General features: G+C 45.6%; 1 long non-coding RNA gene across 1 annotated transcript; it reads left to right on the top strand.

The window, feature by feature from the left end:
* The first annotated feature begins 15,188 nt into the window (after window positions 1-15,188).
* LOC121291987 lies at window positions 15,189-17,685 on the top strand. Its single transcript, XR_005946141.1, has 3 exons — window positions 15,189-15,539; window positions 16,286-16,455; window positions 17,593-17,685. It is a non-coding gene; the product is annotated as an uncharacterized LOC121291987 (long non-coding RNA).
* The last annotated feature ends 891 nt before the right edge of the window (window positions 17,686-18,576 follow it).

Below are 18,576 nucleotides of genomic sequence, written 5' to 3'. Positions count from 1 at the left end.
TTGTGGAACACCTTCGGTCTGTCCGCAAGCATGACCCAGACCTCCCTGTCTCTTGCCATTTCAACACTCCATCCTGCTCTTATGCCCACATGTCCATCCTTGGCCTGCTGCATTGTTCCAGTGAAGCTCAACACAAACTGGAGGAACAGCACCTCATTTTCCGACTAGGCACTTTACAGCCTTCCGGACTTAACATAGAGTTCAACAATTTCAGACCATGAACTCTCTCCTCCATCCTCATCTCCTTTTTTACCCCTTTTAAAATATTCATTTTCATTTTAATTTTTTATTTATTTATTTATTCATTTTATTCCATTTATTTTTATTATTATTATTTTTAAAATTTATTTCCATTTTTATTCATTGTTTATCCCCAGCTTTTACCCTATTTTCGATCTTTGTTCCTACCACCGTCCCCTCCCCCTACCCCACCCTCACTAGGACATCTGTCACTTGTTCATGTTGTTCTTTCCAGAGTGCTTACCCTGGTCCTGCTATTACCACATTCTGCTTTCTGACCTTTATAACACATCAGCACCTCCTTTAGCCAGTACAAATATCATTAACACCCCTTTGACCTCTTGTCCATGACATCTCTGGCAATCTCTCCTTTGCCTCCATCTCTCACTGGCCTTCTATTCAGCTTCACCTGCTCCACCCACCCCCCCACCTTAAACAGTATAAATTTCACCACATTTCTACTTCCGTTTAACTCTGCCTTTTTCTCCACAGATGATGTCAGACCTGCTAAGCTTTTCCAGCATTTTTTGTTTTGGTTTGAGGTATCATCCATACAAGGTCGCTGGGAGAGGCGGATCCCGTCTTCCCCACAAGAGCGATCCTGGTCCTCCCCAGCCAGCTCAGCGGCATCCTCCTTGAATTTGGAGAGCTCTCTGATGTTGGCTATCCCCCCAGCCGTCTGGGATTTCCCTCTCCTGCTGTGGGCAAGCTTGGACTGCATGAAGACAAAAGGAAGGAACATGATGAGAAGGGATGGTGCAGAGGTTGGGAAACATCCAAGCCTTCCGTGTGTGGTTAGCCCTCCCCAGAAAGGGCTAAGGATGGAGTTTGTGCAGCATGATAGGTGAGATGGCGAGACAATCAACAGTCATATGTGACCCACACTAATGTTTTGTAAGATCCCTGAAGAGTGTAATGATGTCATGATGAAAGTTTGACATTGGAGGGGGTTGAAGGATGCCTTACCCTGGCGGAGCAGATGAGGTCAGTCATCCTGTTCCTGCACTGGATGGCATTGAGGGGGCAGTTGCCAGCTGTGATGACCTGACTTGCTATGGCCTCCCAGGCCAGAGAGGTAAGCCTGGTGTGCTTCATGGAGCCACCCCTGGGGTACAGCACATCCCGGTGTTGGTGTATTCCTCTTATCAATGCCTCGGAATCGTGGCTAATCCTCAGGGCAGCTTCCTCTTCTCCTGCTTTGCAGCCATCTCTGTGGGTCTCCTGGAGACAGCCAGGCTGGAGAGAGTATTTAAATACAGCACCCGGACGTGCAACCTCATCAGCTAACAGCGGAGCGGACTAATAAGTTCCCGACCCATCAGTGATTCGGTCTGATATTCGCCTGTGCATAATTAATAAGCTTCCAAGCACGGAATCGGGCGCGCGTTCCCACCATTCCAACCAACGGGAAATGCGCTGTGGAGCCCGCCTGCTCCGGCACTTAGTTTCAAAAATGGAAAATTCAGCCCTGTGGGTGAGCAATTACCAGAATGGGCTCAGCTAGAGCCTTCGCTCTGTGCATTTTTGTGATCTCTGGTGGAAAGCTAACTTAAATTTCCAATCGGGTTTTATAGAAGGACTGAGTGGGTGTGATGGGCGAGAGGGCTAATGGGGCAGGATTCTACACATCAGTTCCATACCGAGCAGGCTCTGCTGATGATTGGAGCTTTTATCAAATGGATGACAGTAACATTATTCAGAGGAGCCAAAGCTAAAAAGAGATTGTTGAAATCTGGCTTGGAGGGTGAGGTTAAGCAATCTGTCACAAATTTCCATTTTCCCATTATGAGCAAATATCAGAATCTACCTTCACCACAGAGTGAAATGAGGAACTGCAACAACTGAATGACTGTTAATTGCTAAACTCTTCAGGGCAGGAGAAATGTTGTGACAGAAACTCCCAGCAGGCAGACAGGGCTAGAAAAGCTTTCAGGGATGCACGCCGCTATGTTCCACCTCCCTCTAGTACCCAACTGAAACACGCAAAACCAATTCAAACACAGGAAACATGGCCTCACTGCTGAGCCCTGTATTGCAGATGGATCTGTGCAGCTCTGGTTGGAGGCATTGCACAAGATATGATCATGTGACATTCTAACTGCATAACATCTGACTATGTAATGTTTGACCACAGGACATTTGATCACGTTGCTGAAGCATTTGCTACAAACTTCATTCAAAAGTGCTGAGTGGATGGATAATCCTCCGGTGGTCCCCAGCATCATAGATGCCAGTCTTAAGCTAATTCAATTCACTGTATGTGATATCAAGAAACAGCTGAAGGCACTGGATACTGCAAAGGCTATGGGCCCTGACAATATTCCAGCAATAATACTGAAGACTTGTGCTCCAGGACTTGCCATGCCCCTAGCCAAGCTGTTCCAGTACAGCTACAACACTGGCATCTACCCAGCTATGTGGAAAATTGCCCAGACATGTCCTGTACACAAAAAGCAGGACAAACCCAACCCAGCCAATTACTGCCCCATCCCTCTACTCTTGATCATCAGTAAAGTAATGGAAGGGGTCATAAACTGTGCTATCAAGCGGTACTTGCTTAGCAATAATCTGCTCACTGGCGCAGCTTGGGTTCTGCCAGTGCCACTCAGCTCCTGACCTCATTATAGCCTTGGTTCAAACATGGACAAAAGAGCTGAACTCTAGAGGTGAGGTGAGAATTACTGGGCTTGTCATCAAGGCAGCATTTGACCGAGTGTGACATCAAGGAGCCCTAGCAAAACTGGAGTAAATGGGAATCGGGGGCAACCTCTCCACTGGTTGGAGTCATACCTAGCATAAAGGAAGATGGTTGTGGTTACTGGAGGTCAATCACCTCATTTCCAGGACATCACTGCAGGAGTTCCTCAGGGTAATATCCTAGGCCCAACCATCTTCAGCTGCTTCATCAATAACCTTCCCTCCATCATAAGTGGGGATGTTCGCTGATGATTGCGCAATGTTTAGCACTGTTCGCTGCTCCAGATACTGAAGCAGTCCATCTCCAAATGCAGCAAGACCTGGACTATATCCAGGCTTGGACTGACAAGTGGCAAGTAACATTCACATCTCACATGTGCTAGATAATGGCCTTCTCCAAAAAGAGAGAATCTAACCATTGCTCCTTCACATTCAATGGCATTACCCTCGCTGAATACCCCACGATCAATATCCAGGGGGTTATCATTGACCAGAAACTGAACTGGACTAGCCATAAAAATACTGTGGCTACAAGAGCAGGACAGAGGTTGGGAATCCTGCAGTGAGTAGTTCCGGGATTTTGACCCAGTGACAGTGAAGGAACAGTGATTTTTTCCAAGTCAGGATGGTGAGTGGCTTGGAGAGGATCTTCCAGGTGGTGGTGTTCCCATGTGTCCGCTGCCCTTGTCCTTCTAGATGGTAATGGTCGTGGGTTTGGAAAGTGCTGTCGAAGGAGCCTTTGTGAGTTGCTGTAGTGTGTCTTGTAGATGCTGCCACTGTGCGTTGATGGTGGAGGGAGTGAATGTTTGTGGATGGGGTGCCAATCAAGAGGGCTGCTTTGTCCTGGATGGTGTCTTGCTTCATGTGTGTTGTTGGAGCTACACTCATCTAGGCAAGTGGGAGTATTCCATCACACTCCTGATTTGTGCCTTCTAGATGGTGGACAGGCTTTGGGGAGTCAGGAGGTGAGTTACTCACCGCAGGATTCCTAGCCTCTGACCTGGACTTGTAGCCATAGTATTCATATGGCTGGTCTAGTTCAGTTTCTGGGGTAATGGTAACTCCCAGATGTTGACAGTGGGGATTCAGTGATGGTAATGCCATTGAATGTCAAGTGGCGATACTTAGATTATTTCTTGTTGGAGATGGTCATTGCCTAACAGGAATGTTACTTGCCGCATGTCAACCCAAGCCTGGATATTGTCCAGGACTTGCTGAATTTGGACATGGACTGCTTCAGTATCTGAGGAGTTGTGAATGGTGCTGAACGTTGCGCAATCATCAGTGAACATCCACACTTCTGACCTTATGATGGAAAGAAGGTCATTGGTGAAACAGCTGAAGATGGTTGGGCCGAGGACACTACCCTGAGGAACTCCTGCAGTGATGTCCCGGAACTGAGATGATTGACCTCCAACCACAACTATCTTGGTTTTAAATGATAGATGGAAGGTGAGATGGTTATTGGGGATTGGTGGGGAGATGGTTATTGGGATTGATGGTGAGATGGTCATTGGGGATGTGTAATGAGATGGTTATTGGTGATACATGGTGAGAATGCTTAATGAAGCGTTGCTTTGTTGCACTGTACATTAACTAACTTTGTGCTAGGTATGACTCCAACCAGCGGAGAGCTTTCCCCCTTATTCCCATTGACTCCAGTTTTACTAGGGCTCCTTGATGCCACACTCGGTCAAATGCTGCCTTGATGTCAAGGGCAGTCACTCTCACCTCACCTTTGAGTGAGGTGAAATGATCTCCCACTTTCCAGAGTCTTCACAGATGAAGTCAGAAACAAAGCTGTTTTAACTCTAAATTAATTACTGCTTTTATTATAACATCTAAGAAACACAGCAATGCAAGGTTGATACTTGAAAATTACTTGGTTTTAAATAATAGATAGAAGGTGAGATGGATCCAGAGGATTGGATGACATTGATAATAGGAATGAAATAGGGGACAGTGATCACAATTCAGTTAGATTTAGCATTACCATGGAAAAGGACAGAGATAAGGCAGAAGTAAAAGTCTTGAACTGGGGGAAGGCAAATTTTGCAGAAATGAGAAGGGATTTGTCTGAGGTGGATGGGACAGCACTGCTGGAGGATAAAACATTGGAAACCAGTGGGAAGTACTAAAAAGTGAGATCCTAATTGTACAAAGTAGACACGTCCCCTACAAAAATAAGAGTGGTACTGCCAAATCTAAACCCCCCTGGTTGTCTAGAGGAATACAGGGGAAGATCAAACAGAAAAAGAAAGCGTACGATAGGCAAAAAGAACTAAGCACTGCAGATAGCCTAGACAAATATAGGAAGTGCAGGGGCAGAGTTAAAAAGGAAATAAGGAAATCAAAGAGAGGGAATGAAAAAAGATTAGCAAGGAAAGTTAAAGATGACCCAAAGATGTTTTATCAATACATTAATGCTAAAAGGTTAGTTAAGAAAAAAGTGGGACCTATCAGAGATGAAGATGGAAACTTGTGTGTAGACACAGAGGCTGTGGGAAGGGTTTTGAATGAATATTTTGTCTCCATGTTTACAAAGGAAAGGGAGGATGTAGATATAGTAGTCCAGGAGGAACACTGTGAGATATTGGATGGGATAGTCATAAAGAGAGAGGAAGTACTTGAAGGGTTGAAATCCTTGAAAGTTGATAAGTCACCAGGGCCAGATGGATTGTTTCCGAGGCTGCTGAAGGAAGTCAGGGAGGAGATAGCAGATGTTCTGAGGATGATTTTCCAATCTTCACTAGATACAGGGGAGGTACCGGAGGACTGGAGAAATGCAAACGTAGTTCCATTATTTAAAAAGGGATCAAAGGAAATGCCAAACAATTATAGGCCAGTTAGTCTTACATCGGTGGTGAGCAAATTAGTAGAATCAATCCTGAGAGATAGGATTAACTGTCATGTGGAAAGACATGGACTAGTCAGGGATGGTCAGCATGGATTTGTTAAAGGGAGGTCTTGCCTCACAAATCTGATTGAATTCTTTGAGGAAGTGACAAGAAGGTTTGATGAAGGTAGTGCGGAGGATGTTGTGTACATGGATTTTAGCAAGGCATTTGACAAGGTCCCACATGGCAGATTGGTCAGGAAAGTAAAAGCCCATGGGATTCAGGGTATTGTGGCAAACTGGCTAAAAGGTTGGCTTTGTAACAGGAAACAAATGGTCGATGGATGCCCTTGCGAATGGAAAATTGTCTCAAGTGGTGTTCCACAGGGCTCAGTGTTGGGATCCTTGCTGTTTGTGTTATATGTTAACAATTTGGATGTGAATGTGGGGAACATGATTGGGAAATTTGCAGATGACACAAAGATTGGCCGAGTAGTGGATAGTGTTGAGGATAGCCGTAATCTCCAAAACGATACAGATGGGTTGGTGGAGTGGGTAGTAAAGTGGCAGATAGATTTTAACATAGAGAAGTGTAAGGTCATACATTTAGGGAGGTCAAACAGTTACAGGGATTACAAAATAAATGGGAATATACTAAGAGGGTTGGATGAAGTGAGAGATCTTGGCGCACAAGTACACAGGTCCCTGAAGGCAGCAGTCCAAGTAGACCAGGTTGTAAAGAAGGTATATGGAATGCTCTCCTTCATTGGCAGAGGTATAGAATATAAAGTAAGGATACTGTATAAAACACTGGTGAGGCCACAACTGGAGTATTGTGTGCAGTTCTGGTCACCACATTACAGGAAGGACATACTAGCTCTGGAGAGAGTACAGAGGAGATTTACAAGAATGTTGCCAGGGTTAGAAAAGTGTAGCTACGAAGAGAGATTGGATAGGTTGGGGTTATTTTCCTTAGAACAAGGAAGGCTGAGAGGTGACTTGATTGAGGTGTACAAAATTATGAGGGAAATAGATAGAGTAGACAGGATGAAATTATTTCCCTTGATGGAGAATTCTAGAAGCAGGGGACATTCAAGATAAGTGGCAGAAGGTGTAGGGGGGACATGAGGAAGAACTTTTTTACGCAGAGGGTAGTGGGTGTCTGGAATTCGCTGCCCACGTTGGTGGTAGAGGCAGAAACTTTAAACTCTTTTAAAAAGTACCTGGATGTGCACCTAAAGTGCTGTAAGTTGCAGGGCTATGGGCTGGGTGCAGGAAGGTGGGATTAGAAAGGGCACCTGGGTGTCCTCAGGCTGGCATGGACAAGATGGACCGAATGACCTCCTTCTGTGCTGTAACTTTTATATGGTTCTATGGAAATGAGATAGATACCAGGGATTGAATGAGGTGGATAATGGGGATGGAATGGGGGATATTGGGGATTGAATGAGATGGATGATGCAGGTGAGAAAGACACTGGGAATGGAAAGAGAGGAAAATATTGGTTATGAAAGGTGAAATGGATACTCGAATTTGGTGAAATGGATATTGGGATGGATGGTAAAATGGTTACTGGGGATTGATGGTGAGATGGTAATTTGGGGTGGATAATGAGATGGTTATTGGGGATAGATGGTGAGAATGCTTAATGAAGTGTTGCTCTGTTGCACCGTAGATTAATTAACTAGTTATGTTTAAATGGGTTGAATCAATTACAAGCAAAGTTTCATTTATTCCAACATTCATATCCAAATAAAGTGAAGTACTTACAGCCAAAGAAATTTATTTGGGGAACTTTGTGTCTTTTTTCAGTTCTTGATCTCAATCTTCAAATCCAACATCACATGAATAATTTGATGCATTTTATATCGCTCTCCCCACTGTACTACCTAACCACTTCTACAGAATATGGTAAACCTCAAAAAAGGAGAAACTCTTAAGAAACCTATGACTCGTTAATAATTGGTATTAAACTGAATTCCTCACTAATGATCTCCTTCTCTGTTGGGCTGATATGAGCAGTGTAACTTTTTTCTGGTAATCCTATTACTTGTTTATCTGCTATTATGTTTTATTGCTGATCCACCGCATGAATCAGTTGGTTTGAATCTATATCATTCGGCATCAATGTGACCCATTCATCCTACGTGACTTTAATCAAAGAGATAATGATCTCAGAGTTGCTTTTTCTTTGACCAGTTTCTTTGCAGCCACAGATCAATGATTATACTTCCCTCAGCTTCAGGAATCTGTACACATTGGCACAGCTCCAGTTAACTTATCCCATTGAACCATATCCTCTGTCCGACAAGCATTAAAGCTGCTGCTGCTTTAAGGATCAGTTCTCAGTTCAAAAATTCAGTAATCAGCACTTTTGGATGCTGTCATAATGTTAATTAGTAATTTTAAGGTGTTACAACTTAAGGTTCTCACCTCCCTACTTAAAAACAAGGGTTGGAAGTCATCAAGTGAGACAGAAAGACTTGCATTTATATAGTGTTTGAGATTCCAAGGCAGTGGTCAGAGCTGCAATGGAAGCTTTAACATCAGCCAATTGACTCTGCCTCATTGTTATATTATTTGTAGAGTCAGGAACTATATTATAAAAAAAAACTGCGGATGCTGGAAATTCAAAACAAAAACAGAATTACCTGGAAAAACTCAGCAGGTCTGGCAGCATCGGCGGAGAAGAAAAGAGTTTACGTTTCGAGTCCTCATGACCCTTCGACAGAACTTGAGTTCGAGTCCAAGAAAGGGTTGAAATATAAGATGGTTTAAGGTGTGTGGGGGGGGCGGAGAGAGAGAGAGAAGTGGAGGGGGGGTGTGGTTGTAGGGACAAACAAGCAGTGATAGAAGCAAATCATCAAAAGATGTCAACAACAATAGAACAAAAGAACACATAGGTGTTAAAGTTGGTGATATTATCTAAACGAATGTGCTAATTAAGAATGGATGGTAGGGCACTCAAGGTATAGCTCTAGTGGGGGTGGGGATAGCATAAAAGATTTTAAGATATTTAAAAATAATGGAAATAGGTGGGAAAAGAAAAATCTATATAATTTATTGGAAAAAAAAGGAAGGGGGAAACAGAAAGATGGTGGGGATGGGGGAGGGAGCTCACGACCTAAAGTTGTTGAATTCAATATTCAGTCCGGAAGGCTGTAAAGTGCCTAGTCAGAAGATGAGGTGTTGTTCCTCCAGTTTGCGTTGGGCTTCACTGGAACAATGCAGCAAGCCAAGGACAGACATGTGGCCAAGAGAGCAGGGTGGAGTGTTAAAATGGCAAGCGACAGGGAGGTTTGGGTCATTCTTGCGGACAGACCGCAGGTGTTCTGCAAAGCGGTCGCCCTGTTTACGTTTGGTCTCTCCAATGTAGGGGAGACCACATTGGGAGCAACGAATGCAGTAGACTAAGTTGGGGGAAATGCAAGTGAAATGCTGCTTCACTTGAAAGGAGTGTTTGGGCCCTTGGACGGTGAGGAGAGAGGAAGTGAAGGGGCAGGTGTTGCATCTTTTGCGTGGGCATTGGGTGGTGCCATAGGAGGGGGTTGAGGAGTAGGGGGTGATGGAGGAGTGGACCAGGGTGTCCCGGAGGGAGCAATCCCTACGGAATGCCGATAGGGGGGGTGAAGGGAAGATGAGTTTGGTAGTGGCATCATGCTGGAGTTGGCGGAAATGGCGGAGGATGATCCTTTGAATGCGGAGGCTGGTGGGGTGATAAGTGAGGACAAGGGGGACCCTATCATGTTTCTGGGAGGGAGGAGAAGGCGTGAGGGCGGATGCGCGGGAGATGGACCGGACACGGTTGAGGGCCCTGTCAACGACCGTGGGTGGAAAACCTCAGTTAAGGAAGAAGGAGGACATGTCAGAGGAACTGTTTTTGAAGGTAGCATCATCAGAACAGATGCGACGGAGGCGAAGGAACTGAGAGAATGGGATGGAGTCCTTACAGGAAGCGGGGTGTGAGGAGCTGTAGTCGAGGTAGCTGTGGGAGTCGGTGGGTTTGTAATGGATATTGGTGGACAGTCTATCACCAGAGATTGAGACAGCGAGGTCAAGGAAGGGAAGGGAAGTGTCAGAGATGGACCATGTGAAAATGATGGAGGGGTGGAGATTGGAAGCAAAATTAATAAATTTTTCCAAGTCCCGACGAGAGCATGAAGCGGCACCGAAGTAATCATCGATGTACGGGGGAAAGAATTGTGGAAGGGGGCCGGAGTAGGACTGCAACAAGGAATGTTCCACATACCCCATAAAGAGACAGGCATAGCTGGGGCCCATGCGGGTACCCATAGCCACACCTTTTATTTGGAGGAAGTGAGAGGAGTTGAAGGAGAAATTGTTCAGCTTGAGAACAAGTTCAGCCAGACGGAGGAGAGTAGTAGTGGATGGGGATTGTTCGGGCCTCTGTTCGAGGAAGAAGCTAAGGGCCCTCAGACCATCCTGGTGGGGGATGGAGGTGTAGAGGAATTGGACGTCCATGGTGAAGAGGAAGTGGTTGGGGCCAGGGAACTGGAAATTGTTGATGTGACGTAAGGTGTCAGAGGAATCACGGATGTAGGTGGGAAGGGACTGGACAAGGGGAGAGAGAAGGGAGTCAAGATAACGAGAAATGAGTTCTGTGGGGCAGGAGCAAGCTGAGACGATCGGTCTACTGGGGCAGTTCTGTTTGTGGATTTTGGGTAGGAGATAGAAGCGGGCCGTCTGAGGTTGGGCGACTATCAAGTTGGAAGCTGTGGGAGGAAGATCCCCAGAGGAGATGAGGTCAGTGACAGTCCTGGAAACAATGGCTTGATGTTCAGTGGTGGGGTCATGGTCCAGGGAGAGGTAGGAGGAAGTGTCTGCGAGTTTACACTCAGCCTCCGCGAGGTAGAGGTCAGTGCGCCAGACAACAACAGCACCACCCTTGTCAGCGGGTTTGATGACTATGTCAGGGTTGGACCTGAGAGAATGGAGTGCAGTAAGTTCAGAGAGAGACAGGTTAGAATGGGTGAGAGGAGCAGAGAAATTGAGATGACTAATGTCGCGCCGACAGTTCTCAATGAAAAGATCAAGAGAAGGTAAGAATCCAGAGGGAGGGGTCCAGGTGGAGGGAGAATATTGGAGGTGGGTAAAAGGATCCGTTGAACTGGGAGGGGACTCCTGCCCAAAGAAGTAAGCCCGGAGACAAAGACGGCGGAAGAAGAGTTCAGCATCATGCCGAGCCTGAAATTCATTGAGGTGAGGGCATAAGGGTATGAAACTAAGTCCTTTGCTGAGCACTGAACGTTCAGCATCGGAGAGGGGAAGGTCAGGGGGTATAGTGAATACACGGCTGGGGTTGGGATTGGAAGATGGGGTGGGGACGGAGGGACGGGCAGGGGTGGAGGGTCCTAGATGGATGTTGGTGTCGATGAGTTGTATTCACTATACCCCCTGACCTTCCCCTCTCCGATGCTGAACGTTCAGCATGATGCTGAACTCTTCTTCCGCCGTCTTCGTCTCCGGGCTCACTTCTTTGGGCAGGAGTCCTCTCCCAGTTCAACGGATCCTTTTACCCATCTCCATTATTCTCCCTCCACCTGGACCCCTCCCTCTGGATTCTTATCTTCTCTTGATCTTTTCATTGAGAACTGTCGGCGTGACATTAGTCGTCTCAATTTCTCTGCTCCTCTCACCCATTCTAACCTGTCTCTCTCTGAACTTACTGCACTCCATTCTCTCAGGTCCAACCCTGACATAGTCATCAAACCCGCTGACAAGGGTGGTGCTGTTGTTGTCTGGCGCACTGACCTCTACCTCGCGGAGGCTGAGCGTCAACTCGCAGACACTTCCTCCTACCTCTCCCTGGACCATGACCCCACCACTGAACATCAAGCCATTGTTTCCAGGACTGTCACTGACCTCACCTCCTCTGGGGATTTTCCTCCCACAGCTTCCAACCTGATAGTCGCCCAACCTCGGACGGCCCACTTCTATCTCCTACCCAAAATCCACAAACAGAACTGCCCCGGTAGACCGATCGTCTCAGCTTGCTCCTGCCCCACAGAACTCATTTCTCATTATCTTGACTCCCTTCTCTCTCCCCTTGTCCAGTCCCTTCCCACCTACATCCGTGATTCCTCTGACACCTTACGTCACATCAACAATTTCCAGTTCCCTGGCCCCAACCGCTTCCTCTTCACCATGGACGTCCAATTCCTCTACACCTCCATCCCCCACCAGGATGGTCTGAGGGCCCTTAGCTTCTTCCTCGAACAGAGGCCCGAACAATCCCCATCCACTACTACTCTCCTCCGTCTGGCTGAACCTGTTCTCACGCTGAACAATTTCTCCTTCAATTCCTCTCATTTCCTCCAAATAAAAGGTGTGGCTATGGGTACCCGCATGGGCCCCAGCTATGCCTGTCTCTTTATGGGGTATGTGGAACATTCCTTGTTCCAGTCCTACTCCGGCCCCCTTCCACAACTCTTTCTCCGGTACATCGATGATTACTTCGGTGCCGCTTCATGCTCTCGTCGGGACTTGGAAAAATTTATTAATTTTGCTTCCAATCTCCACCCCTCCATCATTTTCACGTGGTCTATCTCTGACACTTCCTTTCCCTTCCTTGACCTCTCTGTCTCAATCTCTGGTGATAGACTGTCCACCGACTCCCACAGCTACCTCGACTACAGCTCCTCACACCCCGCTTCCTGTAAGGACTCCATCCCATTCTCTCAGTTCCTTCGCCTCTGTCGCATCTGTTCCGATGATGCCACCTTCAAAAACAGTTCCTCTGACATGTCCTCCTTCTTCCTTAACCGAGGTTTTCCACCCACGGTCGTTGACAGGGCCCTCAACTGTGTCCGGCCCATCTCCCGCGCATCCGCCCTCATGCCTTCTCCTCCCTCCCAGAAACATGATAGGGTCCCCCTTGTCCTCACTTATCACCCCACCAGCCTCCGCATTCAAAGGATCATCCTCCGCCATTTCCGCCAACTCCAGCATGATGCCACCACCAAACACATCTTCCCTTCACCCCCCCTATCGGCATTCCGTAGGGATTGCTCCCTCCGGGACACCCTGGTCCACTCCTCCATCACCCCTTACTCCTCAACCCCCTCCTGTGGCACCACCCCATGCCCACGCAAATGATGCAACACCTGCCCCTTCACTTCCTCTCTCCTCACCGTCCAAGGGCCCAAACACTCCTTTCAAGTGAAGCAGCATTTCACTTGCATTTCCCCCAACTTAGTCTACTGCATTCGTTGCTCCCAATGTGGTCTCCTCTACATTGGAGAGACCAAACGTAAACTGGGCGACTGCTTTGCAGAACACCTGCGGTCTGTCCGCAAGAATGACCCAAACCTCCCTGTCGCTTGCCATTTTAACACTCCACCCTGCTCTCTTGGCCACATGTCTGTCCTTGGCTTGCTGCATTGTTCCAGTGAAGCCCAACGCAAACTGGAGGAACAACACCTCATCTTCCGACTAGGCACTTTACAGCCTTCCGGACTGAATATTGAATTCAACAACTTTAGGTCGTGAGCTCCCTCCCCCATCCCCACCATCTTTCTGTTTCCCCCTTCCTTTTTTTTCCAATAAATTATATAGATTTTTCTTTTCCCACCTATTTCCATTATTTTTAAATATCTTAAAATTTTTTATGCTCTCCCCACCCCCACTAGAGCTATACCTTGAGTGCCCTACCATCCATTCTTAATTAGCACATTCGTTTAGATAATATCACCAACTTTAACACCTATGTGTTCTTTTGTTCTATTGTTGTTGACATCTTTTGATGATCTGCTTCTATCACTGCTTGTTTGTCCTTACAACCACACCCCCCCTCCACTTCTCTCTCTCTCTCTCCACACCCCCCCCCCCACACACCTTAAACCAGATTATATTTCAACTCTTTCTTGGACTCGAACTCAAGTTCTGTCGAAGGGTCATGAGGACTCGAAACGTAAACTCTTTTCTTCTCCGCCGATGCTGCCAGACCTGCTGAGTTTTTCCAGGTAATTATGTTTTTGTTCAGGAACTATATTGCTGTGTGCAAATATATCAAGGATTGACATCACTCACTACTGCACTACCATCAGGTGCCAAGAGTCTTGTTTTTTGTTTCAGTGATGCACACAGGCCATTGACATTGTGGCTGAGCTAACTTTATTCATAACACATTTTCCTAACATAAACACATATCTACAGTAATTGAATTCTATCAAGACAGGCTCCAACCTGTGCTATCTGACCCTCCATCCCCAGGTCAGGTGACCCCCTATCCAGTACAGAGTACCGTAATGTATCTAATACTGGAGTCCACTACCACAATCAACTACTGTCATGACAAATCCCTTTATCTCAAAAAAAAGCAAACTTTTATACAATTCAAGTACACAAAGTCTCTTATCTATTCTTTCTCACTCTGTTTTGATCAGTTTGTTTTGTCTTTTGCTCTTCTCAATCTGTTTTGATCAGTTTGTTTTGTCTTTTGTTCTTCTCTGTAAATCTGTTTTATTCACAATTCTTCCACTGGATGTTTTGAATGGTGACAAAGGTGATTTTGAAGGACAAGGGGCCTTCTCCAGCTCTGTGTCACTATCACCCCTTGGATAGTTTTCAGGACTCTTGGGCTTTGTCTGGTTATCTGTTGCTTCACTGGTGCATTCTGGTTTTTGATCTTCAGCCACACTTTCTGGTTCAAAGCAGGCTTGCATTTCATATGTTTTCCGTAAGAATTTCCGGTTTCTCCTGCATTGTTGTCTGTTTGGACTCTGCATTATGTAAGACCTTGGTTCTCCTGTGATTCCTGTGACAACAGCAGGATTCCAGATCCCGTCATGCTGAATCCTCACTCTCTCTCCCATGTTCAGATCAGACAGAGGTTGGGCACCTCGATCAAAGTACTGTTTCTGCTTCTGCTGTCTCAGTTTGAGCAGGTCCTGTATGCTGTAGCTCACTGGCTGTGGAAATAACAGTTGGGGTGCAGTTGGAAGCTTAGTTCTTAGTCTTCTCCCCATCAGGAGGCATGCTGGAGATGATCCAGTGCTCTTTAGTAGAGTATTCCTGAAATCCAGCAGAGCCAGGTAGGGGTCTCTTCTGTCCGCCTTTGCCTTCTTCAACCGGTGTTTTATGGTCTGCGCGGTACATTCCACCATTCCGTTGGGTTGTGGATATTTGGGACTTGACACAATGTGGCAAAACTCCCAGTCCTGTGCAAATTTGCGAAACTCAGTGCCTGAGAATTGTGGACCGTTATCTGAGATCAGCACTTCACATGTGCCGTAGTGAGCAAAAATTGATTTTAAATGATTTATTACAGTGATGCTCTTACTATCATCTCTCAGCAGCACAGACTCAAAAACTTTGAGTAATAATCGACTGCTAGTAGGTACTCACTGTTGTCAAATATGAACAAGTTCAATCTTGAGCTCTTCTGCATGTTTCTGTGCTGAGGTGACTTTCATGTCTGTGCTGCAGCATTTCTTTCCTCAGTGTTGCAGGAATTGTGATCTTTTCTCCTTTGAAAAGTATTCCTTCTGCTACATGAAGTTCCTCACGAAAGTTCCAGTTCTCTTGTACAGCAGAAGGGGCTCCGCTCCGTGGTGTGGGCCAGCTAGTTCCAGTTCTCTTGTACAGCAGAAGGGGCTCCGCTCCGTGGTGTGGGCCAGCTAGTTCCAGTTCTCTTGTACAGCAGAAAGGGCTCCGCTCCGGAATGTGGACCATCTAGTTTGCACAATCTGCTGCAGTTTTCTCAGACTTGCTTCCCTGATCTCATCCAGTTTGGTTACAGCCACAGGTAAGTTCATTGTCAGCGTGTGAACCTGTGCTTCTGTTTCTTTATCCTCTTCCTCTGTAATGGGTCAGTATACACGTGACAGAGTGTCTGCGATGTACATTTCCTTGGCCACTTTGTATTTAACTCTGACCTGGTACTTCTGCAAGCACACTAGTAATCTTTGGATTCTTGGTGGTGCATAGTTCAGGGGCTTTTTAAGTATAGCTTCCAAAGACTTATGATCAGACTCTATCTCCATGTCTTTGCCATAGACAAACTGGTGTAAGTGTTCTAGGCCAAACAATTGCTAATATTTCTTTCTCTATTTGGGCATACCACTGCTGTGTTTCAGTCATTGCCACATGCACATGCCGCTGGTGCCTCATTTTGCAAGAGGACAGCCCCCAGGCCAGTCTTTGAAGTGTCCACTGAGATCTTGACCATCTGACTGACATCATAACACTGGTGCCTGGGTCAGTGTTCTCTCCAGACTGGTCAAAGCTTCCCGGTGGATTTGTTCCCAGTGCCATTCCACATTATTTTGTAGAAGTTCTCTGAGAGGTGCTGTCAGGTCTGACATGTTCAGAATGAATTTTCCCAGATAGGTCACTTTCCCAAAAACCTCTCCAAGCCTTTCTTACATTCTGGGGGTGGCATGTTCATGACTGCTTCGGTTTTACTCAGGCCCGGCTTCAGTCCCTTAGCACATGTCCCAAGTACTTGATTTCATGAAGACCTATTTTGTACTTTTCTTTCTTCAACTTGAGGCTCCTTTCTCCAGCTCTGGCCAGCACCTGCCTCAGTTTGTGTTCGTGTTCTTCTCATGAAGCTCCCCAGACAAGCACATCATCGACATAGGTTTCCACACCCTCTATCCCATCAAACAGCTGCTTCACTGTTCTGTGGAACACCTCCAGAGCTGAATTAATACCAAAAGGTAAGTGTAAAACCTGTATCACCCACATGGTTTGTTGAAGGTTCAGAGATAGGAGCTGCGTTTATCCAGCTTGACCTGCCAGAAGCCTGGCAGTGAATTCACATCTAAGCTGAATAGTATTTAGCATCAGCTGGCTTACACGTGATCTCTTCTACTGTGGGCAGCTGGTAATGCTTTCCTTGTACTGCCTGGTTTAGGTCTCTGGGATCCAGGCAGACTCGCAGATTCCCATCTGATTTTTCTACAGTTACAGATGGATTAACCCACTTTGTCAGTTCTTCAATTTTATTAATGATGTGAAGTGTCTCTATTTTGTTCAACTTAGCTTTCAGTTGCTCCCCCAGCATTACTGATATTTTCCTGGGCAGGTGTATTTTGGGTGTCTTAGTTTCATTAACCTTGATGGTGTGTTGTCCTTTTGGGCAGCCAATCCCCTGGAACACATCTTTATATTTGCTCAGGATGTCATCAGTGGTGACAATCATTATTCTCTTGATTAGCTTCAGATTTTCACAAGCTTTGATTCCAAGAATGGGTTTTGCATCAGTTTTCACCACTGTGAATGGAAGTGCTTGAGACTGTGTTTTGTAGTTCACTTTAAGTGTGCACTTGCCTTCTACTGCACTTGTTTCACTTGTATAAGTAGACAGTTTCACTTTTGTTTTAGTTAGCTGTTTTTCTTTGCTTATCTTACAATATAGGCTTATGGGAATGACATTTGCTTGTGCACCTGTGTCGAGCTTGAAATTTACCATTGTGTTGGCAATTTTTAAATCAACCTTCCATTCGTCTTCTTTGGAATTTGTTGTTACTGCACCATCAAAAAGTTCAGTTTCAGTGTCTGTGTCAATCATGTGCACTTTCTTCGATTTACACATCTTAGCGAAGTGGTTTAGTTTATCACAGTTCTTACACTGCTTTCCATAGGCTGGACAACTATGTGGTAAATGATCTGTTCTGCTTCGGCTACACTTAAATGTCTTAATAGCAGTTTTGCTTTTTTTATGTTCAGACTGTCTAATTGTTCTTTCCCTGGGCTGTTGTTGTTTAACTGCATCTAACTGTTTGACCGTGTGCAGCTTATCATCTTCTGTCATCTGTTTAATCTGGCATTTCGTTGTCTCTGCTGCTCTGCAGATACTTATTGCTTTCTCCAGCGTGAGGTCAACTTCTCTCAAAAGCCGTTCTCTCAGAGAATCATTTGCATTTCTGTAAATTATTCTGTCTCAGGTGAGTGATTCTTCAAGCTCTCCAAATCCACACGATTTTTTCATTTTTCATTTTCTCAGCTCAGTTACGTACTGACTAATGTTGCCACTGCCTTGCGTGCATGTAAAAAAATTGGTATTTTTCATACGTGATTTTTTCTTAGGGCTGCAGTAGGTTTCAGACTTTTCTATTATTTCTTTCAAGTCATTTAGTTTTTCATCACTTTCAAACATGAACGTATTATAGACTTGTAGGGCTTCTTCCCCTGCTACTTGAAGAAAGGTGGAAGACTGTATCTGAGGGTCTCTTTATCACTGCCCGTCGCTGTGAGGTACAGCTTGAATCGCTGCCAGAACCTCCTCCAGTTTCCGGTGAGATTTCCCTCCAAACTGAGCTCTGTCGGTGCTTTCGCAACCTCCATTGTTGTGTTTAGTTTACTTCTGACACCGTGTCTTGTTTTTTGTTTCAATGATGCACACAGGCCGCTGATATTGTAACTGAACTAACTTTATTGATAACGCATTTTCCTAACATGAACACATATCTGCAGTGACTAAATTCTATCAAGACAGGTTCCAACATGCGCTATCTAACATTCCACACCCAGGTCAGGTGACCCCCTATCTTGTAGAGACTACTGTATAGTATCTAATACTGGAGCCCACCACTGCAATCAACTATTATCATGGCACCAAGCAACAATGTATCAGTCCACACAGTTCATGGTGTGAAAGAAAGTTCCTGCTTTTTGTGTCTAAAAATGCGTTATTTCAAACACAAGACATAACATGATGACTGCAAATGCCTATATATGAAATCCAAACATTTTGAACAGATTTAATGCTGAATTAGAATCAAGGTAATGCCAGAGGGAGAGAGAAAAACGGAGTGAGTGGTGCAAAAACTGGAATG

This window comes from Carcharodon carcharias, chromosome 19, assembly GCF_017639515.1.
Source record: "Carcharodon carcharias isolate sCarCar2 chromosome 19, sCarCar2.pri, whole genome shotgun sequence".
Lineage (NCBI taxonomy): Eukaryota > Metazoa > Chordata > Chondrichthyes > Lamniformes > Lamnidae > Carcharodon > Carcharodon carcharias.
Note: the sequence above shows the minus strand (reverse complement) of the source record. Positions and strands in the feature narration are given on the sequence as shown.